The sequence below is a fragment of the Equus caballus genome, chromosome 20 (genome assembly GCF_041296265.1).
Source record: "Equus caballus isolate H_3958 breed thoroughbred chromosome 20, TB-T2T, whole genome shotgun sequence".
NCBI classification, from domain to species: Eukaryota; Metazoa; Chordata; class Mammalia; order Perissodactyla; family Equidae; genus Equus; species Equus caballus.
This window is the reverse complement of record NC_091703.1, coordinates 3,611,012-3,637,425: the sequence shown is the minus strand read 5'-3', so window position 1 is coordinate 3,637,425 and position 26,414 is coordinate 3,611,012. Positions and strand designations below refer to the sequence as shown.

General features: G+C 44.2%; 1 long non-coding RNA gene across 1 annotated transcript in view; it reads left to right on the top strand.

Annotated features, from left to right (window-relative positions):
* Positions 1-4,036: 4,036 nt before the first annotated feature.
* Positions 4,037-26,414, top strand: part of LOC138919316 (uncharacterized) — a 54,910-nt gene continuing 32,532 nt past the window's right edge. Inside the window, exon 1 of the long non-coding RNA XR_011429433.1 lies at positions 4,037-4,212. This is a non-coding gene — a long non-coding RNA (uncharacterized lncRNA). The remainder of the gene's footprint in view (positions 4,213-26,414) is intronic.

The following is a 26,414-nucleotide window of genomic DNA, read 5'->3' as shown; positions in this document are numbered from 1 at the left end:
CCCAGGTGGAAGGAGGTCTTGCCTTTGTAATTAAATAGTAACAGTTACAGCTACCAGTTCTCAAATACTCACTCTGTGCCTGATGCGGGAACTTCGCAGGTTTGCTGGGAACGATAGCCCTGATGTTGCTGGCGATGTCGGGAGAGAGGTTTTCCAATGGAATTAACTATGGTCGTCGGGGTTTAAGTGAAAGTGCTGGTGAAGCAGCTAGGACCGTGTCTGACTTGCGGGAGGAGAGTAGGAAAAGGCACCTTTGCTGCCCATTGGACTTGTTGCCCAGGCAGCGTCTGCTTCTGACTCCTCGCAACTGACGCTCCATAAATGTTTGTTGAGCAAACAGAGACGACAAGTAAAAGGAGAAGTGACAACTGACTACTCAGCAAGACAGAGTAGAATGAGCTCACTTTTGTACTCTCAGTTTTTAAAAGAATTTTTCCTTTTGGTCATTTGGGAACTAATGACACGTGAAGTAGAGAATTGAGTTGCTTCATCGGACAAATCGAGCCAGTGGCATATCATTTTGTACTTTTTCTAGATAATTCAGGCCCATGTATTTTGGGGTCATGTATTTTCTGGAAAATGGTCTCACTTCTCCATTTCATGTTGTGTGCTGGCAGATGTCCTGGAATATTACAAACTCTTACCATGAACTTAATGACAAAACGGCTCTCGTGTGTGTCAGTATTTTATAAGGATTGTCATGGTATTCCGAGCGTGTAAGGCTCTTTATAAAAGAGAGAGCTTTAGGATTTGTACATAGATTCTTCTGTGAAGTCTACAATATACGCTATTTCCATAAAGGTTGCTTAACATAAGCTCACAAATACTTTCAAGGGCCTTAATTCTGCAGCCTCCCCACCGGGCGAGCCCAGTGCTGCTGCCCGGGGAGTTGTGCCCGGATGCAGGCCACAGAGGCCACCTCCTGCCCCTCCCAGGAGCCAGCAGCCCGTCACTGTGGGCGCTGGAGTTGCATTTCACAGCTCCTTTATTCACTTGCTCATAACTTTCTGCCAGATTTTTTGGGGCTGAAACCTCTTGTCTGATGCTGGGTCATGTCTGCCCAAAGGCAAATTTTCTGGAGAGTTTTCTGTGAGGGCTATTAAGACTTTCCTGAGTCAATGAAAATAGGAAATTCTTCATTTGGATTGGTTGGCTTCGGTTTACTAGTAACTCAGAATTTAACCCAGTCACAAAAGATGCTCTCTCTGTCTGTCTCTCTCTCTCACACCCACATACGCCCAACACGTATACACAGCCACTCCCAACATGCACTCAAACCCACACACCACACACTTGCACATGCTGACACATGCATGCACACCCACCCACCCAACACATATACCCAATACTCTCTCACACTCACTCAACACACACTCACACCACACACTCGCACACACGTGTGTACACCCAACACATACCCCACACTGGCACATACACACACGCACACAGGGCCTCTGCTCTCAGTCCAGCTGATGCAAACCCTGAACCAAGGGTCATTTTCCCTTGGGGAGCCGCAGACTCTTGGCCTGGTTATCTGGAACAGGAAAGGAAGAGACACTGAGGGGCAGACACAGTCATCGCACCCTGGTCAGTTTTAAGCACAAACAAACGGCACTCATTTGCCTGCTCCTTCAAAATCGGAGGATGACAGGAATCAGAAAGGGGCCTTGGAAGGCGTTGCCGGAGCAACAGCAGGAGTGAGGGTTGAATCCTCCATCCACCTAAGTCAACATTTTGTCATGAAAAGGGGGCAGTGCCCTCCTTGGCCTCCCAGGGCTCGCTCTGCTATCATGAAAGACGCAGTTCAGCTCTCTCCTTGATCTTGACGTTTGTCACACCCTTTCTGGTCACAAAGAACCTGTATTTATGTAAAGGGGCAGAAAGTGATTACCAACGGAAATAAGAGGAAGGAGGCAGCCGCTTGTGGCCAGAGCAGAGTCCCGGGGTAAGTGACAGCCTCCTGGGCATTGCTCCCAGACCGTCCACGCCCTCCGTTGATTTGAGGCTGTGAGTCAATAGCTGTAGTCAGTAGCCCTTGTTAGCTCTAATTTCTGGAAAAAAATCCTGGCTTTGATGAATAGTGAGCACCAGGCAGTGGGCGCTCCCGGCTGGGAGAGCGGGTCCCGGGACTGGCAGCCTTTTTACATCCCCGCCTCTCTCTTCAGAAAGCCTCTGAGTAATAATTTGACACTAACATTACCTGATTTGGGAAAAAACGAAGTCTCTAATTTTCTATATTTAAATATTTTATTGCTCTATATAATTTTATCCTGTAAGAGGAAAACAGAAAAAGCTAAAGTCACAGGAGGGAAAAGGCCAAAGAATTTGGGAAGATAAATTGAAGAAGATAGGCTCTTGAGCTGGGTTTGTTCCAGGGGGTGCATGGCTGTGACCGCAGGCGTTCGCCCTCAGGTGGCCCGCACCTGTTCTGGCCCCTGGGCAGGAACTGAGAATGCAGGGGATGGCTTACCCAGAAGGTGGCCTGGGCTAGATGGTCCCCTGGGGCGGAGGCCCAGACCCGTGTGCTTTGGGGCCCTGTCCTGCCGACACTGAGCAGCCTGAGGGCAGTATGAGGAGCTGGCTTTGCCTCAGCAGCTATGAAAGCCCAGAAGCCTGTCTTCTATAGATAGCCCCGAACCTGCTGCTCCCCAAGGAAAGGCACCTCCTCCTTTCTACGGACACTTCAGGCTGCACGTGCTTTTTAGCGAATGTTTCTTTTTCTTTTGAGCTGATTCCACCTGCATGAGAGCATACACTAGGGTGTCAGGATGTGGGGAGGCTGGGAGACACTCGTGGCATTTCTTGAGCCCCTGTCCCTGCCATATCGCCTCCCTAGACAGTATGGCATCCAGGAATGTCCTCTCAACCAGTAGCCACATTCTGCAAAGTACTGTTTGCATGCTGAGCAACTAGCTTCTGGGAGAGCGAGGTGGATTTCAAACAGACCCTGGAGTTCCCTGCACATAGTGTAGGTGTTTCAACACTCTGGCTTTTTTCTCTTACAGAGAGAGTAGAATGAGCAGTCAGTACGTGTGGGCTTCTGGCATCTGGGTGGCACAGAAGGGCGGGGATGTGTTTTGTGTTGGGTTTTTGGATGAGACCCATGTGGGGTGATGCTCGTCCCCACCCTTCTTGAACAGCAGCCAACATCTTGAACTGTTGATTTCCTCACCCCCATATTTGTTTATGAATTAACTGGAAAGGGGAGTGTGTGAGCTTCCCGAGATGATGGTACCCAGAGGCACCTGGGAGAAGCCAGGCTGTGTCTACACAAGCACAGCCACCTGGAAGAGCTAATGGGATAATTTAGAGCAAGTCCCTCTTTTTAGTTCCTCAAGAAAGGGGTTTTTTGGTTCTGAATTACTGAGCCCTGTGCAGAAACCAAACTCACCAGATAAGCAGCACAATTTAAAAGAAATGGCCAAAGTTATAGAGAAAGTTGGGAATGAAACTGTTGACCAGACAAACTATAGAATAATCCTCAAAATAAGTATCACCAACATTTCAGAAATCTTTGTTTAAAAATCAAAGATGTTTTCTTTTTCCCTTAAATTTGATTTTGTGGTTTGAATAGGCAATACAAGAACGTGGTTTAAATGGAAAAAAAGATACAAAAAGGTAGACACTGAGAAGTCTTACTCCTGACCGGTTCACTGACGCCTGTTCCCAAAGCTGGGCCTCAGATGGAACTAGTGCTCTTGGATGGTGTGTGTGTTGGGGGAGTATGTGCATGCTGTGCCCTTCTAGTGTTTCATGTGGAAATATAACGAAATAAAAAATACGTAGTCTTATTTTTCTTCTTTTTATAACCAAAACCGCCTTACTTTCCCCCTTCGCATTGCACCCTGCTGGCCCTTGCCACACGCAGGACCCTGCCTTCCAGGGCTGCCTGCTGTTCTGGGGCTGGGTGTGCCCGGGCTACGGGACAGCCCCACAGGGCTGGACGCACGCTGTTGTCAGTCTTTTCTGTAACAAATGATGATTCAATAGGTCAGCTTGGAACTTGTCATTATATATGCGCGCAGGAGCAGCCACAGGGTGAATTCCCAGCAGCCAGATTGCTGGGTGAAGTAAGTGCATTGACACTTCTGATAGATGAGAAATCCCTGTCCACTGTCGCTTCCTTTGCCCAGTGGACCTCCTCCCAGCAAGGGCTGGGCGCCGCTTCCGCAGCCGAACATGCTGGAAAACTCTGGGGGTTTTGCCAATCTGGTAAGTGAGATGTTATCTCAGCGTAGTTTTAATTTGAATTTCTTTTGTTTGAGATTGAGCATTTTTGCATATTTCATATTTCTTTTTCTGTGAATTATTTCTTCCTTTCTTTTCTGTTGAGTTATCGGATTTTTTCTTCTTAATTTATAGATGTTATTTGTGTATTAGGGCGATCAACCCTTGTTACGTCTATTAATCCTATGTGTCTGTGATATGAGTTAAGAATAGCTTTTATTCGTTTGTCATTTGCCTTTTGACTTTGTTTATGGTGTATTTTTTCAACTTTCTATTATGGATGAATAAATCATCAAAAGAACAGCGCAACAGTCACTTGTATATCTAACCCCCAAATTCAATAACTGATAGGAGCTACCAGCTTTGCCTTAGCTGTGTGTGTAGACAGGCATGTGTGTGTGTGTGTGAGCACCCGCATGTGTGAGTGTGTGCATATACACATAGGGTGCAGACAGCATGTCTCTTTAAACCCAAGCACTTCAGATGAACTTCCTAAAAAGAGAATATTTTTGTTACACAATCATCATATCATTATCACACCCAAGAAAATTAACAATTCACTAATATCATCTAATATCCACATTGCCTATGATGCTTTGCCATATAGACATTTTTGATTTTTCTATGTTTAAGTTAACCAATCTCTCAATTTTTTTTGAATGCCTTCTGAATTTTGAGTCTTAAAAAGACTTTTGATTTAAAAACTCCTTCCTATTCAAGGTTATAAAGGCCTTGAATTCTTTTCTGTCCTTGAATTTTTCTAGTAGTGTTTATGGTTTCATTTTCTTGCATTTAAGTCTATGATACATTTGGAGTTTATTCTGGTATATTCTGTGAGGGATGAATCCAGTTTATCTTTTTCCATATGGCTACCTGGTTGCACCAGTCTCCTTTAATTAAAAACTCTGTCTTTATTGCCACAGGTTTAAGATGTAGCTTTATGATAAATATACTTATTTCACATATGCATTTGACTCTATTTCTGGGTTTTCTATTCTTTTCCATTAGTCTGTCTTTCAATTTTAATTATTGGATCTTTAGAGTTTGTTTAATACTCCATAGGGCTGTCTCCTCCTCATTTTTCTTTTCAGAATTTTCTTTGTTCTCCTTCCTTTTTTCCCCCCCATATATACTTTATAATTACCTGTCTAGTTCCAGAAAAATCCTCTTTTAAAGTTGAGACAGGGGCTGACTGGTGGCGTAGCAGTTCAATTCACAATCTCTGTTTTGGCGGCCCAGGGTTCTCCAGTTTGGATCCCAGGTGTGCGGACCTAACACCACTCGTCAAACCATGCTGTGGCGGCGTCCCACACACAAAATAGAGGAAGTTGGGCGTGGATGTTAGCTGAGGGCTAATCTTCCTCAAAAAAGTAAATAAATAAAATAGAGATGGTATTTGTATTAATTAAATGAACTTAGAGAGAGTTGACATCTTTTGATGTTTTCTTCTTATCAAGAACGTGGTATGTCCTTCCATTTTAAAAATTCTTCCTTTGTATTCTTCAGGAGCATTTTGAAGTTTTATTCTGAAAGTTTACACATCTCTTGTTAAGTTTCTCCTGTGTGGTTTGTCTTTTTTATTGCTCCTGTAAGTGGCATTGCCTTTCCCACTGTCCTTTAAGGGAGAGTTGCTTATGTCTATGAAGCAGCTGATTTCTATGGTTATTTTTTACCTCGTCACTGAGAGCCTGCATGTGTGTGCCTCTGTCATTGCACAAGGCTGAGGGGGTGTGGGGCTGGACCTCAGCTTGCCCTTGCCTGGTCGGGGAGCATACTCACGGAGCTCTGTCCACCACACAGGGGCACCTTTTCTAAACATCCCCCTAAAATGGGACAGGCCTTCCCAGTTGAGCAAAGGCATGGTAGAGACTGGTGTCGCTCTCGCTTCCACCCTCCTGGAGTCTTGTTTGTAGCAGTGGTCTCGGTTGATTCTCTTAGGATTCCCAATCGCAATGATACTGTCCATTAGCAGTGATAGTCTCACTTCTCTCTCAATGTGTATACCCCTAATTTCTCATCTCTACTTCTCATATCTTTGGCTAGCATGGCCAGTAGAGTGTTCATGGTGATGATGATGATAGACATCCTTGTTTTGTTACTGACATTAGTGAGGATACCTCCAGTGTTTCCCCAGGTTCAGATTTTTTTTTTAACTATGTTAACCATTTTAAAATTTGCGGTAAACTACACATAACGTGAAATTTACCATTTTAACCATTTTTAAATGTACAGTTCACTCACATTAAGTACATTCATGGTGCTGTGCTACGTTCACCATATCCATCCACGGAACTCTTTCATCTCGCAAACCTGAAACTCTGTAACGATTAACCACAAACTTCCCATCTGCTCCCACCAACCCCTGGCAACCACCATGCTTTCTCTCTCTATGAATTGACTGCTCTAGGTGCCTCATATAAGTATAATCACACAGTATTTGTCCTTTTGTGACTGGCTTATTTCACTGAGCATAATGTCCTCAAGGTTCATCCATACTCTAGCATATGTCAGAATTTCCTCCCTTTTAAAGGCTGAATAATATTCCATTGTATGAATGTACCACATTTTTTGGTTTTGGTGAGGGAGATTGGCCCTGTGCTAACATCTGTTACCAATCTTTCTCTTTTTACTTGAGGAAGATTGTCACTGAGCTAACATCTGTGCCAGTCTTCCTCCATTTTTATGGGATGCTGCCACAGTGTGGCTTGATGAGTGGTGTGTATGTCCGCCCCTGGGATCCCAACCTGCGAACCCTGGGGCCATTAAAGAGGAGCACACAAACTTAACCACTACACCACTGGGCCGCCCCGAATGTACCACATGTTGTTATCCATCCATCGAGCAACCCAAGGTCACTTTTGAATGTCGATGCAAATATCCTCAGTGAAATCTCTGCTCTTGCTCACTGTGGTTTGCACAGCACCTAACACAGTGCCAGGCGCCTGGCAAGCACAAAATAGATGTTTACTGAGTGCACAGGTAACAAATCAGTATCCATTATGGATGGGAGTTTATAAAAGTTACATCTCCCTTGTGTGTGCTGCTTTTCAGGATTTAAAGCATTTTAAAAATAAACTCATTTTAGCTACACAACAGCTCTTTGAGGTAAGTAGGAATTATTACGCCCATTTCACTATTTATATATTGTATAGGAAGGAATATTGAGGCTTAGGAAGGTTATATGAGTAGCTTAAGGGTTTAATAAGAGGTGGGAATAGAGCCCATGGATTTGTCTCCAAGTTCACTGATCTTTCTTCCCTTCCCCTTTTTTACTGTGAAATAGAACATACACACACAGAGTTCTTCTGTGTGTACGTAGAGCTTAATGAAACCACCCCCAGATCAAGCAATGGAACATTCCGACACCCCAGAACCTTGTACCGCCCCTGGGAGACAGTGCCATGGGCCCTCCCAGTTACATCTGTATCCCACTTGCCTGCAGATTCTTGCTTTTCTTTTCGTGCTTTTACCATCTGGATATAGCCCCTAAACAATATAGGGTTTTGGGCCTGTATTTGAACTTTATGTCAGTGGAGTCGTATCATCTATTTTCTTGGTCTTGTTCCTCTTCTTCAACATTATGTTTGTGAGAGTGATGCTTCTTATTGTGTGTATCTGTAGTTCGTTGTTTTCATTGCTTATAATATTCCTTTATGCTCATTATTTATTCATTTTATTACAGCTGGATGTCTGAGTTGTTTCCACTTTGGGGATGTTAGGACCAGTCTTCTACGAAATTCTCGTATGTGAGCCCTGTTGCACATGTGCATGTATTTCTGTTACACATGCCCCTCAGTGTGGAATTATTGGGTCCTAGTAACCTATGACCCCCAGCAGTGTGGGAGAGCTCCTGACGGCCCACATCCTTTCCAAGTGACAGCCTCAAAGTGTGTCCCCAGCTCCAGTCTCCTGGGCCCTCTCTCCTCTCTGGATGGTCCCTCTTCCGGTTTGGCACACTGAGTACCCTCATGCTTTCCATCAGCCTAAAAGCTACATCCTCAGGGAGGCAGCAGTGGCTTTGGCCATTGACCTAGGTATGTAGTATTGTTTAGAGAGTGGGAGTCAGTCAGATGGGATGCTCCTGAGAAGATAGAAATGGAGAGGATGTCTGTGGAGAGCTGCGATGGCCTTGGAGACTGAGCTGGCAGCCTGCCCAGGAGGCCAGGGCAACTCTTGTTTGGTTTTTGCTTTAGCGTATTTTTATGTCAGGCTTGGCCACCCCTCCTTGACTTCATTCAGCTGAATCATGGGGTGAATTAGCCCCCGATTAAGCGATCACTCTGGAGCTTTCTGCCCCTGGTCTTCTGCCTCGGGTCTTTGGGACTCAGGCCCCATGAGCTGTCTGAGCTTTGCCTCCTCAGGGGTTCTGGACACCTCCAGGCCGACACTGTCCACTCTAGGTCCTTCAGATCCTTTATCTTCTTTCCATTGTCTCATATGACATTAGCCCTCATCCATCCCATGCCTGAATTTCTCTGGGAACCTTTTCACCTTTGTCTACCCAACTGCCCTCTTAACACAAGTGTGAGTAGGAGGACCTGGTGCAGACTCACACTAGAGCCCCAGAACCTGCGTGACTGAGGCTCAGGTGGCAGAAGGAGGACAAGACCATGTGGATTTGGGGGGGAAGCTGCAGGACAGAGGGGAGGAAGCAAAGATGTGCAGGCAGCTCTGAACTTTGCTGAAGCACACTCACGCGCACCCAACCAAGTACTGAATTCTGGCTGCGTGACTTGGCCTTCCACTTGTCCCCATTCCTCATCTGGGGTCAGCAGATGTTCTGTCCTATGTCTTTACATCACAGCTGAACACAGATCACAGAGGACCTGCAGCCCTAATCAAAGCTGAATTGTAGGATGATGACCATGTTTATGAAGCTTGCTTTCCAAGGCGGAAAAGTGGACACAGGTTAGGAAGATTCTGGTAGTATTTTTTTTTATTATTATTTGAGATTATGATAGTTTACAACTTTGTGAAATTTCAGTTGTACATTATTATTTGTCAGTCACCTTACAGGTGTGCCCCTTCACCCTTTGTGCCCACTCCCCACCCCCTTCCCCCTGGTAACCACTAAACTGTTCTCTTTGTCTCTGTGTTAGTTTATCTTCCACATATGAGTGAAATCATGTGGTGTTTGTCTTTCTTTATCTGGCTTATTTCACTTAACATAATACCCTCAAGGTCCATCCATGTTATTGAGATTGGGATGATTTTGTCATTTTTTATGGCTGAGTAGTATTCCATTGTATATAGATATACCACATCTACTTTATCCAATCATCAGTTGATGGGCACTTGGGTTGCTTCCATGTCTTACCTATTGTGAATAATGCTGCAGTGAGCATAGGGGTGCATAAGCCTCTTTGAATTGCTGATTTCAAGTTCTTTGGATAAATACCCAGTAGTGTCATATGGTAGTTCTACTTTTAGTTTTTAGAGAAGTCTCATACTGTTTTCCATAGTGGCTGCACCCGTTTACATTCCCACCAGCAGTGTACGAAGTTTCCCTTTTCTCCACAACGTCTCCACCATTTGTCATTTTTTGTCTTGGTTATTATAGCCATTCTAACAGGTGTAAGGTGATATTTTAGTGTAGTTGTGATTTGCATTTCCCTGGTGATTAGTGATGATGAGCATCTTTTCATGTGCCTATTGGCCATCCGTGTATCTTTTTTGGAGAAATGTCTGTTCATATCCGCTGCCCGTTTTTTTGCTCAGGTTGTTTGATTTTTTGTTGTTGAGTTGTATGAGTTCTTTTATACTGTGGAGATTAACCCTTTGTTGGATGTATGATTTGCAAATATTTTTTCCAAGTTGGTGGGTTGTCTTTTTGTTTCAGTCCTGGTTTCCCCTGCCTTGTAGAAGCTCTTTAGTCTGATGAAGTCCCATTTGTTTATTCTTTCTTTTGTTTCCCTTGTCCGAGAACACAAGGTGTCTGAAAAGAGCCTTTTAAGACCGATGTCAAAGAGTGTACTGCCTATATTTTCTTCTAGAAGTTTTATGGTTTCAGGTCTTACCTTCAAGTCTTTGATCCATTTTGAGTTGACTTTTGTGCATGGTATAAAATAATGGTCTACTTTCATTCTTTTGCATGTGGCTGTCCAATTTTCCCAACACCATTTATTGAAGAGGCTTTCCTTTCTCCATTGTATGTTCTTGGCTCCTTTGTCGAAGATCAGCTGTCTGTAAATGTGTAGTTTTATTTCTGGGCTTTTAATTCTGTTCCATTGATCTGTGTGTCTGTTTTTGTACCAGTACCATAGTGTTTTGATTACTATAGCTTTGCAGTATATTTTGAAGTCAGGGATTGTGATGCCTCCAGCCTTGTTCTTTTTTCTCAGTATTGCTTTAGCAATTCTGGATCTTTTGTTGCCCCATATGAATTTTAGGATTCTTTGTTCTATTTCCTTGAAGAATGTCATTGGGATTCTGATTGGGATTGCATTGAATCTGTAGATTGCTTTAGGTAGTATGGACGTTTTAACAAGGTTTATTTTTCCAATCCATGGGCATGGAATGTCTTTCCATTTCTTTGTGTTGCCATCAATTCCTTTCAGTGAAGTCTTGTAGTTTTCATTGTATATATCATTCACTTCCTTGGTTAAATTTATTCCAAGATATTTTATTTTCTCTGTTGCAATTGTGAATGGGATTGTATTTTTGAGTTCTCTTTCTGTTAGTTTGTTATTAGAGTATAGAAATGCAACTGATTTTTGTAAGTTGATTTTGTACCCTGCAACTTTGCTGTATTTGTTGATTATTTCTAATAGTTTTCTGATGGATTTTTTAGGGTTTTCTATGTATAAAATCATGTCGTCTGCAAACAGTGAGAGTTTCACTTCTTTATTGCCTATTTAGATTCCTTTTATTTATTTTTCTTGCCTAATTGCTCTGGCCAAAACCTCCAGTACTATGTTGAATAAGAGTGGTGACACTGGGTACCCTTGTCTTGTTCCTCTTCTCAGAGGGATGGCTTTCAGTTTTTCACCATTGAGTATGGTGTTGGCTGTGGGTTTGTCATATATGGCCTTTATAAGGTTGAGGTTCTTTCCTTCTATTCTGGTAGAGTCTTAGCTTCCCAGGGTGTGAGGGTTCAGTCCCAAGCAGTAACAGCAAATCACAGTGGTGCTTACAGGGCTGCCCTTCAAGCCAGGCGGGGCCCACGTCACCGCATGCCTCTCCTTCCAGGTGTTCTGGCTTAGGGAGTTTTCTCCATGCTGGTTTCATCACTTAATACAAAATTGTACCTTGTTCTCAGTCAACACAGTATTATTGTTATTTTTTAAAAGGAAACTCAGGAGAGCTTTTCCCAGCTGAAGTGTGAGTAATTCATCTCTAAACCACTCTAAGTAATGGCCATATTAGTGTACCTAAAAGTCACCTTTTTTCAGATCATTGATTTCAATGGTAGAAAATGGGAAGTAACTCTCCCATATCTTCTTGCCTCAGTTTTTTTTTTTTTTTAATTTAGAGTAAGAGGTGGTGCATTTCTGAGAAGGATAGATTAAGGCTGGTTGAGTGGAAGAGGACAAAAGGACAAACAATGCTCGAAGAGGGCAGTCCTTGACTCTGACCTGCGCTGCTCTGGGCGCCCAGGCTGGGTGGGCAGCTCACAGTGGGCAAGACTGGGGTACAGCAGGACTGCAGTGATCTCCGCGGTGTCTTCCTCATCCCCCTTGGTCTGCTGGACTCTCGGTCTTTATAGACCTGCTAGTTTTGGAGGCTAATGTGCAGAGTCATTCACACCTCGGTGGGTTTGCTTTGTGACCTCATTTTCTTCCTGGACCGGGGAGCTAATATAACAGATGGTCACCGAGGGTCACTGCAGTGGGGAGGGAAAGGGGAGGGAAGGCACAAGGAGGAGAGAGAAATAGGAGGGTGGGAGGAAAAGGGCTCAAGGGAGGAAAGGGCACACCGACACCAATGGACTCCCTCACGCTGCTCTTGGGCGCACTTTGGCTTGAGCTTGTCACCTTCCGTGGGACCACATCTCTGACAGCTGACTTTGCTAATCCCAGTGCAAACAGGCCAGCAACCACGGACCCTGGAAGCTGCAGGTTATAAATATATTGTTGGCTGTTTGGCCGGAAGCCTGGGTGTGGTCTGCAGCTGTCCAGGCCCCAGTCCTGGGAGAATGGAAACCTTCTTCATGGGGGAGGCCTTGTGATTATTTTTAGGCTGTTCTTGCCCCGGCTGACTTGTAGTTGCCGCACTTAGTGCTCATGCTGTTGACCTTCCTTCATTGCTCAACCCTTCGCAGCCTGTAACTCAACTTTGTGGCTCTTTTCTGGAAGGCTTCCAATGTCTCAATGTTCCTCTGAACTTGGGGCGCTCCAGACTGTCTGCGGTCTCCTCAAAGGCTGAACTCAGGCTGGGATCTATGGAATAAGGAAAGCCTTGTTACCTCCCAGGCACACAGTGTTTGGCCTCTTTGTGTACACCCAGTGCATCGTAAGATTTTTTAAAAAATCCCTTTGTGACTGTGTTACATCATATGTTTATAAGTACTTTGCTGTTCATTAATACACCTAGATGTTTCCTGGAATCGTTGCTTTCCCCACATCATCTTCCCATTGTTTCCCTCTATCTGTCACAAGAGCAGAAATTGAGTAACAATAATGTAGCCGCTGTCCTTTCCCGAATCCTTTAATGTGGGGATGATACTCTCTTCCCAGGTGAAGACACGTCTAACACGGGGTCTCTTCCATCTTGGAGGATGACCCACTTCAGGGCAAGCTCTCTTTGCCTATTGAGGCTGTGAAACTCAGGCTGCAACATCTCTCTAGAAATTAGAAAGGCTGAATTCTGGTTTCAAAGCAAAGAGGGGTCCTTCTTCCTTCAGTTTATGGCAGATAGAGCTGTCTGCTATCCCCATCATCAATTTCTCTTCAGTCTTTTCTGCCCGTTCTTCCAAGATGTTACTGATTATTTTTTCCCTGCCTCTTGCAAATTACAAGGTAAAATCATGGAGTTTTAGACCACGAAGCCTATAGGGATTAATTGTAGGGACCAGGCATCTGAGCCCCAGAAAGGTTGTGACTTGACCACAGCCGTGGTTACTTACTGGTAGACGGCACCAGATCCCAGGAAGGATGAGCTTTCTCGGCTGTTCGTCCAAATAGCTAATAAATGATCGTGAATCTGGATGTAAGCAAGAACTCACTGGGCATTTCCCCCAAATGCCTGATCCTCAATTTATGAAGAGGGAATTCGTATGACTTTTCCTGTGCATGGCCATGAGGCTTACATTCATCATACCTTGCCTGGCCTTTGTGGAAAGAACTGTGGTCAAACTCTGACTAATTCATCAATGGATTTATGGTGTGTTCAAAGCCCACGTAAGAAATGGAAAGAACCATGGCTACTCTGTGACAACAGCAGGATTTATTTGGTCTGAGATGGTTACCATAGAGGGACTCTTTACAATTTGTTGGATATGAGGTTTTTGAAATGGTGGAATTTTGGACATGTGGCATTATTGTTTTTGGAGGGATGGTGGAATACCCCACTCAATTATCTGTGGGGCTTGGATGAGTAATAAATTCCAGCAAAGAAATGCAGAAAACAGAATGGTAGGTTTTCTTCTTGAAAATGAGTGGTGCTTCAGTCCTTCAGTCCCTCGCACCCTCCCCACATCTCACCCACTTTTCCTTGCGAGTCCTTCTTTGGGTTGTTCAAAACTAGGATTTCCTAAATAAATAATAAAACCTAAATGTAAAATAAATCCCACTGATGCCATTTAAAGGCAGGTTGCTTTGTGCCCAGCTGCTGGTTCCACTTGTCAAAGCTGGATGTCGTTGTTGAACGCTGAGCATCTCGACTCCTCTGGGCCAAAAGTCTCTCAGCGTTTATTCTTGCATTTGCACTCAGGACCCACTGTTCCTTCCTTCCACAGGCATCTTGACACAAATGGTGTCAAGGTTCTCTTTGTCCTTCTTAGTACGGTTGTTTCTTACACTTTAAAGATCATGACTAAAAAACTAATGTCATGGGGCTGGCCTGATGGAGCAGCGGTTAAGTTTGCACATTCCACTTTGGTGGCCTGGGGTTCGTCGGTTCGGATCCTGGGTGTGGGCACGGCACCGCTTGGCAAGCCATGCTGTGGTAGGCATCCCACGTATAAAGTAGAGTAAGATAGGCACGGATGTTAGCTTGGGGCCAGTCTTCCTCAGCAAAAAGAGGAGGATTGGCAGCAGATGTTAGCTCAGGGCTAATCTTTCTCAAAAGAATAAAATAAAAATAAAAAATTAATGTCAGGCTTTGGGGCATTTCCAAATGCTTTCTCAGCTAAACTCAATTTTTTTTTTTTTAAATTAAGACAAACTGATTTTAGATTTTTTTATTTTTTCCTTTTTCTCCCCAAAGCCCCCCCAGTACATAGTTGTATATTTCTCGTTGTGGGTTCTTCTAGTTGTGGTATGTGGGACGCTGCCTCAGCGTGGTTTGATGAGCAGTGCCATGACCGCACCCAGGATTCGAACCAACGAAACACTGGGCCGCCTGCAGCAGAGCGCGCGAACTTAACCACTCGGCCACGGGGCCAGCCCCTAAACTCAATTTTATAACCATTTATTCCTCTCCCTTTGGTGCCCATTTTCAGGTATTCTTCCTTGTTTGGAACTTTGGACCTGTCCCTGGATCCGGTATGTGATAGACACGCTCTGGATCCAGGAGAGGAAGTGAGCCTGTGTGGCCACTCTGGTTTTGGGGGGCGGGGACCTGGCTGTCTCAGGTTGCTGACACTCCGAGAGGCTGCTTGGTAGCCCATGATTGATGGCATATGACCAGCCAAGGGCCTTAGCTTCATTTCCAGGGTACAGATTTCCACATCACAAATCTTTCCCAAAGTTGGCCTGCACTGGCCGTGGCTCCTGCAGCCTGGGAATGGACAAATGGGCACTCTGGTATCACACACTGTCCTCATTCAGGGCCCTAGCCACAAGCCCGGGGAGGCCCTAGTGGCGAGTGTCCTGGCAGGAGGATGGGTGGCCTTTCGTCCCTTCAGGAGGTGTTTGCCGGGACCGAGCCCTCTGCAGAGTCTGCTGGAAGGGCAGCTGACACAGACGAACCAGAGGGAAGCCAGGGCCAGAGCACCGAGACGGAGCGCCGCTGAGTGAGCCCGGCCGGCTGCTGCGGCCCTCCGCCTGCACCCTGGGTCCTCTCCATTTGCTATTTGCCTGATTTCTTGTTGAGCATGGCTAAAAATGCATTTTAAAGGATTTCCTCAGAGGACTCTGCAGTATATTTAGAATGTTTTCATCTTAATTGCTCTGGGTCAAGCGTGTAGAGCATGTTCCATTTTCTCCAGCACAGGATTCCAAATCCTGAAAGCGTTGGTGGCCTGGCGTGGCGGCTGTGATGAGTGGAGACGGTCGAGCCTACGGGGGTGCTGCTCCCATGTGGGAGGTGGGCCCCGTGCAGCCGCATCTTTCACAGGAGAAGGGGACTGAGATTTTAAGTGTGATGTCTTGACTTTTGAATGTTGGCAACTAATTCAATTCTTTCCTTTCTTTTTTCTCATTTTTTTATTGTGGTGAAATATACATAACATAAATTTTACCATCGTAACCATTTTTAAGTGTGCAGTTCAGTGTTATGTATATTCACGTTGTTGTACAACAAGATCTGCAGAGCTCTTCATCTTGCAACACTGACGCTCTGTCCCCTTAAGCAGCAGCTCCCCTCCCCCTCCCCCAGCCCCTGGCAGCCACCATTCTGCTTTCTGTCTCTATGAATCTGGCTGCTCTAAGTACCTCATACAAGTGGTAACTCAACTTGGAAAGCAAAAAGCCCTGAGCGTCAAACAGGAGCATTTGGGATCTGTTTGCTTTCCCGTGGTCACCAGCTTCCTCTAGAACCCTGCGCGGTGCCGGTGAGAGACACTATCCAGTCATTCTTGAAGACTTGGTTTTCTTAAGTTACTCTAGTTGCCATCCGTTGAGCAATGACTGATTCTGAGCCTGGCTGTCTCTTTCTCCAGCTCCTCCTCTTCCGTTTATCGCCAGCACTAGTTCTGCATATCGTTTCGTAAACTCACCTTGAAGAAATACACAGTGAAAGCAGCAAGCTTGCTCTGAAAAGAACAGCGTGGTGGAATTTGAGAGATGAGGGTCCATGCAGTCGGGGTTTAAGTCCAGGTGTGAAAGTACTGTAGAAATCATTAGGTAATTTGCAGATTGAAGTATTAATATAAACTCACCACTTTAGGAATGTGTAACCGTATGATATAATAACTGTTAATAGAATAATTTTGCCATCCCTGATGGTGCCTTTGGTGCTTCTGTAGTAGAAGGAATCCTAGGCTGGTAGCCTGGTCTTGAATATAGCTTTTCAGATCTTTTTCATGGCTAGGTTTTCTAAACCCCATGCGGTGACCCTTCGGCATTGTGGATCACAAGTAAAAATTAAAAGTGAAGTTTTAATTTCCTTTCCCACTGGGGCCAGAAGTTCAGAGAAAACAAGGCTGGCAGACAGCTCACTGGCAGCCTTCTCTCCTCAGACCTCGCCCAGACAAAGCCTGTTGAAATGCACACTTTAATCATCAAAACTGCATTTTCCGATGTGGGGAGCCACAACCCCACTTTCCCATCAGAACGAGGCCAGCCTTTCGTTCCCAGCCACGAGCTGGATGCGACCAGCACCGTCTTTTCTTGCACAGGCTGAGGTCCGGGTGTGAAGAAAGGTTTCAAAGTAGGGCGTACAGGTTTGCCATTTTTGGAAAGAGAATTTTGGTGCTCCTGGAGTCCCTTTCCTTTCAAGAGGGAGTGAAGGGAGACTGACGCCCTGCGCCTGTGGCCTCTGCAGGGCTGTGGGGGAGTCAGGGTCGTGGCTGGGCTGAGGCTGGAGTGTGGCTGGCTCCCAACTTCCCGATGCGTTGGAGATTTTGGCTCTCTTCCTGATAGAGCAAAATTATCGCCCAAATCTTCTGGTTTCCCAGGTAGAAATGCTATCTCCTGTGAGAACATCTCTCAGGGGGCTCTTGCCTCCTTTTTCCTCTCACTCTGCTGCTCACAGCTTCCAACTGTAGAGGAACTGTCAGCTTCTTGTGTTCTCTAAAAACCAGACTGGTGCTTTTAAACATTTCCCGGGGGAACGCTAGGCCACAGTCTGCATTAGCTGTGAGGTGACATGGCTTGGTGGGTTGACAAAGAGCCTGGGAACGCGGAGGCTGTGAATTTTATAGTCCCAGAACTACTCCCCCACCAAGCCCTCTGGGTCTGTTAAGGCCTTGGCTCCCACACCTACAGAGCGGGGACGGGCGAGCGCAGGGGGCCCAGAGCAGGGCAGCAGGCAGCCCCAGAGGCCGGGGAGGACTCCAGGCTTCTTCTCTGTTGATGTGTGGTCGTCATCCTGAACCACAGGGCAAGCCCGGGGTCTTAACACAGGCTCTGCCCTGAGTGACTGGGGGGTTTGTGCTGAGACAAAATCCGGTGATGGGGTTAGGAGGCAGGGAATCCACGTCTATGGAGTTCATAGCCAGAGACCATGGTTAACACTTCGAGGTGCAGGGAGGAGAGGCCTAGCGAGCTCAAATGCCAGCCACCCTCCCTGCATTTCTGGACACTTACAAGATCCGGGGAAGGGATTCTCGTATCTTTTCTGCAGATGAGAGCCTGGGCCTGCGGGAGAAGCGCAGTCCTCAGGGACACGGAGCCGGTGAAGGCTGGGGTGTGGCCCAGGTTTATTACATCCGAAGGCGGTGCATTTTCTGCCAGGGGAACTGCTTTTCTACACCCAGTGAGGAATTTCTCTGAATAAAGAAATCCGTCAGGATCTGATGAAGGAACCCATCATTCATAATTGAGACGGCTCCAGGAGATCGAGGCTGTAGTCATCAGCTAATTTGGGGAAAAGGACAGGGTCTGCTCATTTTCCGAGGCCGCTTGTCGCGATGCAGGGCCCATGGTGCATGCAAGGCCTGCAGCACGTCCAGTTGGGAGTGGGCAAGTCAGGGCTGTGGTGGCTTCGGGGAAACCTTTGATGGGAATGAAGTAGTCCGAGTGAGGCTTATTCAAAGTCGCTTCTCGTGTTCCAGGCTGTGAAATCTGACTCAGGTTTGGGGATGGGCAAGAATTGGGACTAGAATTAGTTAGTCCAAGGCAGCTGTACTCTGGCTTGCTCTTGAAGGAGGAAATGAGCAGTGAAAAGAATACAGATGAGACAGGGCTGTGGACTGGGGCTGCGGCTCTCCCTTGCCCCTGTGGATCTCTCGCCCAGAGTTCCCTGGCCTTGGCAGGCTGCTCAGCGTGGGTCGTCTGCCAGTTTGGAGGAACGTTGAACTGTGCTCACTGCCTTTTATATTTCCAACCTCATCGGTACCAGAAACAGCAGATACAACCATAGAAGGTCATAATTAAGCTGCCCAGTGAGCATGTCCCCTAAGCCTGGGATGAGGAGCGTTGAGGGGCCAGTGCTGGACCTCCTTCCTTTTATCTGGGCCCAGGAGTTTGCCTCTGATGTCTGCAAGGGGCTTCCTGTGAGCAGGCCCGGATGTACCCACATGCCATAGGGAGACCTGACTTTCTACCCAGAGGTTGCAACCTGGCAGCCTGCAGGTCGGATTCATTCTGCAGATGTGTTTTCTTGGATCTACATGACGTTTCCAAACATCCTGAGTCCTTATTTTAAAAAATGAGGAATTTTAAAATGAAAACCTGGATTTCTAGCCTCTCTTCCAAGAGGCAGATCTGGTGATAGTGCGCCTGCATTCTGCATGGCAGTCAGTGGCAGGAAGCCCCTATTGCCTAACAAATGGTATTAACTATCCAAAGACTACATGTCAGTCAGTGAGAGGGCGGTGCACAGAAATGCGTGCCCCTGCTCTGCCCACCGTCACCGCTGTGTGGAGCTGCATCTGCCAGCCTATGTGAATATTTGCATTATTTTATAATACCCTTTGTCTCGAGCCTTTGGTGACACACAAGCTTCAGTTACTATTCCACACTACCTAGCATGAGAGAAAGCATACAGTGATATGCCTCACTATAAGTCAATAAATTGCCCTTTGATCATTCATCTGTCTCCCATGGGCTTGGTGAGTGTAGACCCAGTCAGGTTTGGGAACCTGCAAAGCTGAGCACCAGGTCTCTGGACTGTGGCAAGTTCAGCTAGTGAACTCTAACTCGTGGAAGTCTTTAGCCCCCTGCCTCATCATATCTCTTCCTTTTGTGGTCTATAACTGTAGGAGCTGGACACTGTTCAGGGACCTGAGGGGCCCAGCCTGGGTCCACTCGAAAGAACTGCTCTAACTTGTGTGAGCTCACCGGTCTGGGAGACTCCCCAGCATGACGGCAAGTGGTCCTGGGTCTTACCTATATCACACAATGCTCTTATTTACTTCTACCTGCTGAGAAGATGTATAAGAAAAAGAAATGAATCTGAGCACAGAACTATTTCTGGAACACATCCTGAATATGCTCCGCTTGTTTCAGTTGTCTATTGCAGTGTAATAAACCACCAAACTTAAGGGCGTAAACCAGCCACTTTACTATGCTGACAAATTCTGCGGGTCAGATTTTGGACAGGGCACAGCAGGGACAGCTGGCATTCGTTGCACGATGTCTCATGCCTCAGTTGGGAAGACTTGGACGCAAAGGATGACTGGAGTGTTTGAGGCCAGCACCTGGGCTGAGATGACTGGACGGGCCGGCTCGGCTGGTCTCTCCTGCAGCCTGGGCTTCCTCAAAGCATGGCAGCTTTGGGATAAGCAAGCTCCTTGCAAGATGGCTGAGGACTCCTAGATGAAGTCTTCAGTGGGCAAGGCAGAATCTGCATAGTCTTTTATGATTGAGCTTTGAAATTGCTTATTTTTAAGGAAAAATAACATATTCCAATACGAACTAGTATTAAATAAAAGTAATTTTATCTTTCCCTTCACCCTTTTATACACAATTGCTTGAATATTCTTCCTTAGGAATTATTATGCTTAAATGCGCACATACAATTGATTCGCTTCCAGAACGGTGGGGTGAGGAAGTCTGCAGACCTGTTCCCCAGCATAAAACCCATAACTGGTGAAAATTCTTTTATTTTAAAAACCCCAACCATTTAAAATTTCTGGAAATTGTCATAAGAGCATACAGTAAATGAAACACTATTCATTCAAGAAGCTCTACTAAATCTTGGTGAGAAGAGGAAGCGTCTGTGGCACCCGGGCCACAACGTGTTCCCTCCAAAGGCTCAGCACAATGGAAGCTACACTGCAGGTGGGTGTGCCCAACAACACAGGGCTTCCTTTCCTTCCATCTTAGTGAGGGGCTATAGAATATCTCCAGGAGGGGAAGACTGCAAGCATTTCTCATCTCCCTCAGTTCTGTGTTGAATGGGCTGAATTCCAGTTGATTGCGGCTGAGGTTAAGGGCTCCTTTCCCCCATTCATAGAATGGAAGCTCTGTTCGAGGTGGCAGGCCAAGAGCACTGGGGCCCCCATTGCCCTCACCTCTGCTCACTCATAAGGTGGAGGTTCCATGCTGGGAGAGGCAAGGTGAGAGAACCAGAGGCTCCTGGCCCTGCCCCGACTTGTTGCTCATAAAGAGAGAGTGTTGCTCAGAGAAGCAGGCCACTGCCCTTGCCCTCAGGCCTGGAGCAATGGCACAGAGATTTTGGCCAGCGGGAGTGGTGGGCCTTAAGAAGGGGGAGCTCCAAAGTTCTCTCCAAATGAACTGATTTTATTTAGAACAGGGTGTGGGAAGTTCAAGCTTAAGAGAGCTCTCAAACACAATGGGGATTCTGGTGGTAAGCAATTAAGAGAAGACTGGTAGCTCCATGAGAGCCACAACCTAAATTACAGGCCGGGTGGTTTCTTAGAGAGAACCAGGGAAAGAGACAGCTAAGAAGAACCCTCTGGGGGTCAAAACAGTTCTCAAAGATTAGCCTCAAAAACTACCCCTGGAAAGCATCTTTTCTGATCATAATGCTATGAAACTAGAAATCAACTACAAGAAAAAAGCAGAGAAAGGTGCAAAAATGTGGAGACTAAACAACACGCTTCTGAACAAACAATGGATTATTGAAGAAATTAAAGAAGAAATAAAATATTATCTGGAGACAAATGAAAATGAGAACATGACATACCAAATCATTTGGGATGCAGCAAAAGCAGTCCTAAGAGGGAAATTCATCGCAATACAGGCTCACCTCACTAACCAAGAAAAAGCTCACATAAGCAACCTCAAACGACACCTAACAGAACTAGAAAAAGAGGAACAAACAAAGCCCAGAGTCAGTAGAAGGAGGGAAATAATAAAAATAAGAGCAGAAATAAACGATATTGAAACAAAAAAGACAGTAGAAACGATCAATGAAACAAAGAGTTGGTTCTTCGAAAAAATTAACAAAATCGACAAACCTTTAGCCAGACTCACCAAGAAAAGAAGAGAGAAATCTCAAATAAATAAAATTAGGAATGAGAGAGGAGAAATCACAACAGATACCAATGAAATACAAGGGATCATAAGAGAATACTATGAAAAACTATATGCCAACAAATTGAACAACCTGGAAGAAATGGACAAATTCCTAGACTCCTACAACCTCCACAAACTGAACAGGAAGAAATGGAGAATCTAAATAGGCCAATCACAAGTAAGGAAATAGAAACAGTAATCAAAAACCTCCCCAAAAATAAGAGTCCAGGACCAGACGGCTTCTCTGGAGAATTCTACCAAACATTCAAAGAAGACTTAATACCTATTCTTCTCAAACTATTCCAGAAAATTGAGGAAGATGGAGTACTCCCTAACACATTCTATGAAGCCAACATCACCCTGATCCCCAAACCTGACAAGGACAACACGAAGAAGGAGAACTGCAGGCCGATATCACTGATGAACATAGATGCAAAAATCCTCAACAAAATTCTGGCAAGCTGAATACAGCAATACATCAAAAAGATTATACACCATGATCAAGTGGGATTTATACCAGGGACACAGGGATGGTTCAACATCCACAAGTCAATCAACATGATACACTACATCAACAAAATGAAAAACAAAAACCACATGCTCCTCTCAATAGATGCAGAGAAAGCATTCGACAAGATTCAACACCCATTTATGATAAAAACCCTCAATAAAATGGGTATAGAAGGAAAGTACCTCAACGTAATAAAGGCCATATATGACAAACCCACAGCCAACATCATGCTCAACGGACAAAAACTGAAAGCCATCCCTCTGAGGACAGGAACAAGATAAGGGTGCCCACTTTCACCACTCCTATTCAACATAGTACTGGAGGTGTTGGCCAGAGCAATTTGGCAGGAAAAAGAAATAAAAGGAATCCAAATAGGTAATGAAGAAGTAAAACTCTTGCTGTTTGCAGACGACATGATCTTATATATAGAAAACCCCAAAGAATCCATAGAAAAACTATTAGAAATAATCAACAACTACAGCAAAGTAGCAGGGTATAAAATCAACATACATAAATCAGTAGCATTCCTATACACTAACAATGAACTAACAGAAAAAGAACTCAAGAACTCAATCCCATTCACAATTGCAACGAAAAGGATAAAATACCTTGGGATAAACTTAACCAAGGAAGTGAAGGATCTACACAATGAAAACTACAAGACTTTCTTGAAAGAAATTGACGACGACATAAAGAGATGGAAAGACATTCCGTGCACATGGATTGGAAGAATAAACATAGTTAAAATGTCCATACTACCTAAAGCAATCTACAGATTCAATGCTATCCCAATCAGAATCCCAAGCACATTCTTCACAGAAATTGAACAAAGAATCCTAAAATTCATATGGGGCAACAAAAGACCACGAATTGCTAAAGCAATCCTGAGCAAGAAAAACAAAGCCGGTGGAATCACAATCCCCGATTTCAAAACATACTACAAAGCTACAGTGATCAAAACAGCATGGTACTGGTACAAAAACAGGTCCACAGATCAATGGAACAGAATTGAAAGCCCAGAGATAAAACCACACATCTATGGACAGCTAATCTTCGACAAAGGAGCAGAGGGCCTACAATGGAGAAAAGAAAGTCTTCAACAAATGGTGCTGGGAAAACTGGACAGCCACATGCAAAAGATTGAAAATTGACCATTCTTTTTCACCACACACCAAAATAAACTCAAAATGGATCAAAGACCTAAAGATTAGGCCGGAAACAATAAGTCTTCTAGAAGAGAATATAGGCAGTACACTCTTTGACATCAGTTTCAAAAGAATCTTTTCGGACACTATAACTCCTCAGTTGAGGGAAACAATAGAAAGAATAAACAAATGGGACTTTCATCAGACTAAAGAGCTTCTTCAAGGCAAGGGAAAATAGGATTGAAACAAAAAAAAATGCTCACTAATTAGGAAAAAATATTTACAAGCCACTTATCTGACAAAGGGTTAATCTCCATAATATACAAAGAACTCACATGGCTTAACAACAAAAAAACAAACAACCCGATCAAAAAATGGGCAGAGGACATGAACAGACATTTCTCAAAAGAGGATATAAATATGGCCAATAGACACATGAAAAGATGTTCATCATCGCTAATCATCAGGGAAATGCAAATCAAAACTACACTAAGATATCCCCTTACACCCGTTAGATTGGCAAAAACATCCAAAACCAAGAGCGACAAATGTTGGAGAGGTTGTGGAGAAAAAGGAACCCTCATACACTGTTGGTGGGAATGCAAACTGGTACAGCCACTATGGAAAACAGTATGGAGATTTCTCAAAAAGTTAAAAATAGAAATACCCTATGACCCAGCCATCCCATTACTGGGTATCTATCCTAAGAACCTGAAATCAGAAATCCCAAGAGTCCCTTGCACCCCTATGTTCATCGCAGCATTATTTACAATAGCCAATACGTGGAACCAACCTACATGCCCAGAAACTGATGATTGGATAAAGAAGATATGGTATATATACACAATGGAATACTGCTCAGCCATAAAAAAAGACAAAATTGGCCCATTCGCAGCAATGTGGATGGACCTCGAGGGTATTATGTTAAGCGAAATAAGCCAGTCAGAGAAAGACGAACTCTATATGACTCCACTCACAGGTGGAAGTTAACATATTGACAAGGAGATCTGATCGGTGGTTACCAGGGAAAAGGGGGGGTGGGGGGAGGGCACAAAGGGGGAAGAGGTGTACCCACAACATGACTAACAATAATGTAAAAAAAAAAAAATGAAAAAAAATAATAAACATAATAAAATCTTTAAAAAAAAACAAAACTACCCCTGGAAAAGGGTCTGAAATTAAGTCAATTGAGACTATAGAACAATTCATGCACCAGGGCATTACCAAACACAGTGGGGCAATCAGCCGGCAATTACTAGAACCTAACAGCTGGATGTGATATTAACAGAGGCAGACAGCTTAACAGATAGATCAGGGAAAGAAACAGAGAAAGAGAGTCCTGCCAACATCACTGTCATTGCAGGGTGACAGTGTGCAAGCCCCAGGCTGTGTGCTCCGAGGAGTAGCATCAGATACTGCACACTGCGGGGGAAGAGACTTCACCAAAACAATCCAGCCAAATCACTAAACAAATAAGTGAGCAAACGACAACAAAAACAATAATCCCCAGAGGGTGGGGGAATCAGGATCCTGTATTATCTAAAAATGTCCAGTTTTCATCAAAAAAAATGAGACATTCAAATAAAAAGGACAGCGTGACCCATACGCAGGGGAGAGGAAGCAGGCAACAGAAACTGGCTGTGAGATGGCCAAGACATCAGATTTCACAAAGACTTCAAAGCAACCATTACAAATATGTTCAAAGAACTAAAGGAAGCCATGTTAAAGGAAGAAAAGGAGGGTATGATGATAATGTGTCATCCAATAGAGAATATCAATAAAGACATAGAAATTATAAAAAAGAGAGGCCAGCCCCATGGCCAAGTGGTTAAGTTTGTGCACTGTGCTTCGGTGGCCCAGGGTTTCGCTGGTTCGAATCCTGGGTGCAGACATAGCACCACTCATCAGGCCATGCTGAGGCAGCGTCCCACATGCCACAACTAGAAGGACCCACAGCTAAAAATACACAATTATGTACCAGGGTGCTTTGGGGAGAAAAAGGAAAAATAAAATCTTTAAGAAAAAAAAGAAATTATAAAAAAGATACAAAGGGAAATTCTGGAGTTGAAAAGTGTAATAGCTAAAAAATGAAAAATTCACTAGAGGAGCTCAATAGTAGATTTGAATGGGCAGAAAAAAGATTCAGACAAAGATTATGTGATCCAAAAAACAGGGAGACATAAAAATGAAGAAAAATGAATAAAGCCTCAGAGAAATGTGGGACACCATAAAGTGCACCAACATGCATACAATGATTCAAAAATATTCAAAGAAACAACGGCTGAAACTCCCCAAATGTGATGAAAAACATTAATTTACATATCCAAGAACCTCAATAAATTCCTAGTATGGTAAATATAAAGAGATCCCCATCTAGACACATCGTATTAAAAACGTTGAACCCCAAAAGCAGTAACAGGTGACTTCTCATCAGAAACAATGATGGTCACAAGGCAATGGGGTGACATAGTCAAAGTGCTAAAAGAAAAAAAGTCAACAAATCCTATAGCCAGCAAAACTGTCTTTCAAAAAAGAAGATAAAATAAAAATATTCACAGATAAAAGCTGAGAGATTTCTTTACTATCAGAACTACCCCACAAGGAGTAATAAAGAGAACCTTTTCAGGTTGAAAGCAAGGGACCCCAGATGGAATTTTGAATTTACATGAGAAATCAAAAAGCATCAGTAAGGATAATTATGTAATTATAAAAGACACTATTAACATACATTTTTCTCTTTTCTTCTCTTAACTTATTTAAAAAGAAATTATATAAAACAGTATGTATATAGTTGTATTGTTGAGCCAATAATATATAGACATGTAATATATTTGTCAAGAATACACAAAGGAGATGATTGTAAGCAAAGCTGTATTAGTGCAAGGAAATTACACAAGATGGTAACTGGAATCCACAGGGACAATGAAGAGAGCCAGAGACAGTAACTAAGAAGGTTAATATAACAAACTCTATAAATATAAACTTGCTCTCCTTTCTTCTCTCGACTTCTTTAAAAGACATAAAATTATATAATATAATAATTATAACAATGTATTGTTTGGTTTGTAACCTATATAGATGCGATATATATAACAATAATAGCACAAAAAGGGAGAAGAAGGAGTC